This window comes from Ricinus communis, chromosome 3 (genome assembly GCF_019578655.1).
Source record: "Ricinus communis isolate WT05 ecotype wild-type chromosome 3, ASM1957865v1, whole genome shotgun sequence".
Taxonomy (NCBI): domain Eukaryota; kingdom Viridiplantae; phylum Streptophyta; class Magnoliopsida; order Malpighiales; family Euphorbiaceae; genus Ricinus; species Ricinus communis.
Window position 1 is genome coordinate 25,008,444 of NC_063258.1, and position 6,286 is coordinate 25,014,729.

Below are 6,286 nucleotides of genomic sequence, written 5' to 3' on the forward strand. Positions count from 1 at the left end.
GGCAAGGGAGCAGTCCGTGTGCAAACTATCTCAGGTACAAAAATTCTTACTGATGTTCTCTTTGTGCCTGAGATAAATCAAAATTTATTATCAGTTGGTCAGTTATTGGAAAATAATTATATGCTGGTGTTTAAGAATAGAACTTGTGAAGTCAGTAATCCCAATGGCATGAGAATGTTCTCAGTTAAAATGAACAAAAGAAGTTTTCCATTGACTTGGAAAACAATTGAGTTTGAATCTTGTCTCAGTCTTAAAGAAGAAACGTTACTGTGGCACAAAAGATTTGGTCATGCAAATCTTAAAACACTTGAATTAATTTACAAAAGGAATTTAGTTTCTGGAATGCCACAAGTGATTGAAAACACCAATGTATGTGACACATGTCAGCTTGAAAAACTCAGCCAATTGCCATTTCCTGCCGGTCAAGCATGGAGAGCTTCTACAAAGCTTGGATTGATTCACACAGATGTGTATTGACCAATGAGCACTCCTTCCTACAATGGAAGCAAGTACTTTCTATTGTTTATTGATGATTATACCAGATATTGTTGGGTATATTTTCTCAAATAAAAGTCAGAAGTCTTTGAGATGTTCAAGAAATTCAAAGCCTCTGTTGAAAAATAATCTAGTTTTTCAATCAAAGCTCTGAGATCTGATAATGGAGCTGAATATATGTCTAGCCAGTTCAAAGAATATTTGAAAGAGGTTGGCATTCATCATCAACTAACTATCACTTACACACCTCAACAAAATGGTGTGAGTGAAAGAAAGAACAAATCAGTGATGAACATGGCAAGGTGTCTTTTGTTTGAAAATCTGCCAAAAATCTTATGGGCTGAAGTAGTAAACACTGCTGTGTACTTACAGAACAGATTGTCAATGAAGGCTGTGACTGGAAAGACACCATTTGAAGCATGGTTTGGAGTCAAACCCACAGTCAAGCACCTTAAAGTCTTTGGTAGTGTTTGCTACTCCCTTATTCCTGAAGCAAAAAGAGGAAAGTTTGATCAAAGAGCAGAGAAATGAGTATTTGTGGGTTACAATATTGAATCTAAAAGCTATTGAATTTTAAATCTCATTTTTCAGCAAGTATATACCAGCATAAGCATAAAGGTTGATGAAGAAAGTGAGTGGGACTGGAACAAAATGGAGTCTTCTACTCTTAAACAACCTGTCAGTTATGATCAGCATCAACAGTTTCCAACAACTAATCATAATGACTCTAAAAATGAAAATGAGTATGTTGTTAGAGACATAAGAACCTTAGAAGACATATATAATCGATGCAATATTGCATGCTTGGAGCCCACAATGCCAGAAGAAGCTTTGAAAATTCCCGAGTGGAGAGCAGTCATGGAGGAAGAGTTAAATATGATCATAAGAAATAAAACATGGGTTTTAGTTCCTCGACCGGTCAATAAACAAGTAATTAGAACAAAGTGGGTTTTCAAATTGAAACTAAATCCAGATAGCTCCATCAACAAGTACAAAGCAAGACTTGTTGTAAAAGGGTATGCTCAACAATAAGGAATAGACTTCATCGAAACCTTTGCACCAGTAGCAAGGTTTGATACGATAAGATTAATCCTTGCATTAGCAGCATGCAATGGATGCCAAGTATTTCAGCTTGATGTGAAGTCTACCTTTCTTAATGGTTTATTGGAAGAGCAAGTCTTTATTGAGCAACTTGATGGTTTTAATGATGGAAGTAATCGAGTTTGCTTGCTAAAAAGGCTCTTTATAGCCTGAAACAGGCGCCAAGAGCTTGGTATGCTAGAATCAATAACTATTTGTTGAATGCAGGTTTTAAGAGAAGCTTGAATGAACCGACTCTTTATGTTAAAGATTAACAGTATGAAGTCATCATTGTCTCTATTTATGTAGATGATATTTTGGTGACTGGCAGCAATTTGAAATCAATTGAAGAATTCAAGCTAAAAACAGTGTTTGAAATGAATGATCTGGGAAAGATGTATCACTTTCTTGGAATAGAGATTATTCAGAGTGAAGAAGGTTTATTTATGTCTCAAAATAAATATGCTCGGGAACTTCTCAACAAATTTGAACTCAACAAAGCCAAATCAGTGAGCACACCTGCAGTCCATGGTGAGAAGTTGAAGAAAATTGATAATTCTCAATCTGTCGATGTTTCAGCCTATAGATGTATGGTTGGTTCGTTGCTTTATCTGTCAAATTCCAAACCTGATATCATGTTCGCCACCAGCTTATTGTCAAGATTCATGAATGAACCTTCAGAAATTCATCTTATTGCAGCAAAAAGGGTGCTGAGATATATTCATGGAACCAGTGATTTTGGTTTGTTTTATAGAAGAGCAAGTTCAACAAAATTATTAGGATTTACAAACAGTGATTGGGCTGGAACTGATGAAGACATGAAAAGTACATCAGGGTACTGCTTCTCACTTGGTTCTGCTGTTATTTGTTGGGGAACAAAGAAGTAAGCTTGATTACACGATCAAGCGGAATACATTCGCATACTGCTGTTAACCAAACTATTTGATTAAGAAAAAGTTTGTCTCATTTGGAATTTCAGCAAGAAAAACCAACAGAAATCCTTTGTGATAACAAGTCAGCTGTGGCTATGGTGAAAATTCCAGTATTTCACGGCAAGACAAAGCACATCAAGATAAAATTCCATGCCGTTGGAGAAGCTGAAGAAGAAAAGGAAGTTCTGATCAAGCATTGCTTTGCTGAAGACCAAGTTGCTGATATCTTTACAAAGGCATTGCAGAAACAGAGATTTGAATTTCTTAAATCATGTCTTGGTGTGTGCAGCATTACTTGCATCGAGGAGGAGTGTTGAGATATGATGACATATTATTTGATGCAAGTACTGATGTAATAAAATATTTTGTAATCCTCCATATCAGATTAGGTAATATTTTAATTAATGTTTGATATAAAATATGGAGGAGCTTATTTCTAGCTTCTGTTTTGTAGACAAACTTCCTTAAATCATGAAAGTTTGGTTAACAAACCTCTAGCATAACTCATGTATAAATATGTTATATCAGCTAATGAAAAGCAAGGCAAAAAAAAAAAAAAAATCTTCTGCTCCATGCCAAGAATTTCATCTTTAAAATCATTGTATCTGTACAACGTCGGATTGAAAGGAATGATTAATATTAATGGTGAGCTTGATATGTTATCATCCTCTTCTCCTCTCCTCTTCTTTCTAGTATTATTGACTGGCATCTTATAACGAACAGAACTAAATAATCTAGCAAGCTTAAGAGAGTTGGATATAGGAGGCAGTGAAATTGAAGGCTTCGAATTCTTACAGGGTACGAAAATCCTAAAAGATTCTCAAGTCTCTTTAACTTTTTGGATCATATGGTTAAGACACTATTGGTCTTCTCTTCTCTCTGGATGCAGATGTTACAGCTTTGAGCAACTTGAGTGTTGTTGTGTTGGATGATATCGCAACCAATGGAAGCAGCATTTCCCATTGACAGCATTCCCATCTGTCAAGATCTTCACTCTAAGAGGGAATAATATTCAAGCAAAAACATTCACTCAAGGTACAAATTGTAGGAATCATGTGTATACTGAAATGTTTATTCTTAGTTCTACTTTCTTGTTGATGCTAAGGATGGGCCAGCCTAGCTAGGATGTCTGGGTGCACTTCTTATCTCTATTCTGCACCTTTACATATAAGAAAAAGCATATATATTCTCATACAAATTTGGTGCATCTTTCCAATAGAGTTGCATAACTTGATCAATCTGGAAGAATTGTTCCTGGATTATTCCTCTCTTGACGAAGAGTCTTTCCAAAGCCTGGGATCACTGCCTTCTCTTAAAATTTTATTTATGATCAATGGTACTGTTCCTACTACTAAAGGTATTACAATCTTTCAATTCTATAATTATCATTTTTCTTGTCTCCTCTATTCACATTTCTTGACATCCATATTCTCATATTATCCGACTTATGGAATTGCCTTACTTCAATATAACTGTACTTCCATGTTAACCTGGATCTATTTTTGTTTTTGAAGGCTTTTCTGGTTTTAGCAATTTGGAATCTTTGGAGTTGAGTTTCTCTACTGTGAACAGTAGCTTCCTGCAAAATATCAGATGGATGACCTCCCTTAAGAAACTATACATGAGCAGCTGTAAACTCAGTAGTACCTTACCTACATCTCAAGGTATGTACAAGAATGATGGTTTCTTGTCTCTAAATAATTTCTTTTTCATTAAAGCTCTATGAAAAAAGAAAAACCATATTTCAGGCCTGTGCCAGCTAATTCATCTTCAAGAGCTAGATATCAGCTTTAATGATCTTAGTGGCACATTGCCCTGGTGTTTGGCAAATTTGACATCCCTTCAGAAACTAAACCTTGTACCAAATCACTTAACTGTAAACATCTCCTCATCTCCCCTTAGAAATCTCATATCCATTCATGAACTCTTCCTTTCGAGCAATAATTTCCACATCCCAATATCACTTGCACCATTTTTCAATCATTCAAAACTCAAGGACCTGGATGTGTAGAACAGTGAAGTGTATGCTGCAGAGGAGGAGCATAACTTGATCCCAAAGTTCCAATTACAGTCTCTTCTTCTTTCTGGTCAGGGTTACGGTGGAGCATTTCCTAAATTCCTTTACCATCAACATGACCTAAAAGTTTTTGTGCTCTTCAACATTCAAATTTGGGGGACTTTTCCTTATTGGTTATTAGAGAATAACACAAATTTAATAAACCTTTATCTAGTCAATGATACCCTTTCAGGACCTATTCAATTGCCAATTCATCCTCATATGAACTTGTCATACTTAGATATCTCAAATAATGGCTTCCATGGCTATATTCCACAGGAAATTGCTGTGTTGCCAAAGTTAACATCATTAAACATGTCTGGAAATGGTTTCAGCGATAGCATTCCATCTTTATTCGGAAACATGAGCGGGCTGCAAGTTTTGGACTTATCAAATAATCGGTTGTCTGGGGGAATACCTGAGCATATGACAATGGGCTGTTTCTCATTAAATTTTCTTCTATTGTCAAACAATAAGTTGCAGGGTCCAATATTTTTGGGGTATTTTAACTTAACAAACTTGTGGTGGCTCTCATTGGATGGCAATCAATTCAATGGAAGTATACCAGATAGTTTATCCAGTTGCTCCTCTTTGACAAGGTTTTATGCCAATAAGAATCATCTTTGGGGAAAGATCCCAGGTTGAATGGGAAATATGTCTTCTCTTGAAGTTTTGGACCTTTCACAGAATATTATATCCGAGAGTTTACCTTATGAGTTTGGCCCTTTGCAAATGGAACAAGTTTATTTGTCAAGAAACAAATTGCAAGGATCATTGAAAGATGCATTCCGTGACTGCTCTAAGTTGATGACCTTAGACCTTAGTCACAACTATTTCACTGGTAATGTTCCAGGATGGATCGATAGGTTTCCTCAATTGAGCTATCTTCTTTTGAGTCATAATAAACTTGAAGGTGAAATCCTAGTTCAATTGTGTAAGTTGAATCAGTTAAGCTTGGTTGATCTTTCTTACAATAATCTTTCTGGTCATATTCTACCTTGCCTAAAATTTAATAGCGAGTGGAATAGGCAACAGGAAACCATCTCAGCTCCATCTCCTGATCCTATACAGCAACCAATAGAGTTTACAATAAAGAGTAATTCATACTCTTACCAAGAAAGCATTCTCACTTATCTCTCTGGACTCGACCTCTCTTGCAACAATTTGACAGGAGAGATTCCTGCTGAAATTGGATATCTAAACAAGATTCAGGTACTGAATTTGTCTCACAACAGTTTGACAGAACAAATGCACCAACATTTTCAAACTTGAGACAAATTGAGAGTTTGGATCTTTCCTTCAACAACTTGGATGGGAACATCCCCCCTAGCTTGTTGAATTATATGCTCTTGCTGCATTCAGCGTGGCACACAATAATTTATCCGGCAAGACTCCTGAAAGGGTCGCACAATTTGCCACATTCGATAAGAGTAGCTACGAGGGAAACCCTTTTCTCTGTGGAATTCCATTGTAAAAAAGTTGCATGACTGTAGTATCATCATCACCACTGCCAGAAGCTTCAAATGATGATAACGATGAAAGTGACAGCTACATTGACATGGGTGTATTCTATGTGAGTTTTGTAGTTTCTTACTGCATGGTTTTGTTGGCAATAGTTGCAATTCTATACATAAACCCAAATTGGCGACGAGCTTGGTTCTACTTTATAGAGGTTTTTATTTTGGAAAATTTTCTTATGCTCGCTAAGTTTAGAGCTTCATAG

At 36.2% G+C, this 6,286-nt stretch overlaps 1 pseudogene; it reads left to right on the plus strand.

The window, feature by feature from the left end:
• Positions 1–1,146: 1,146 nt before the first annotated feature.
• Positions 1,147–6,286, plus strand: LOC125369589 (annotated as a pseudogene).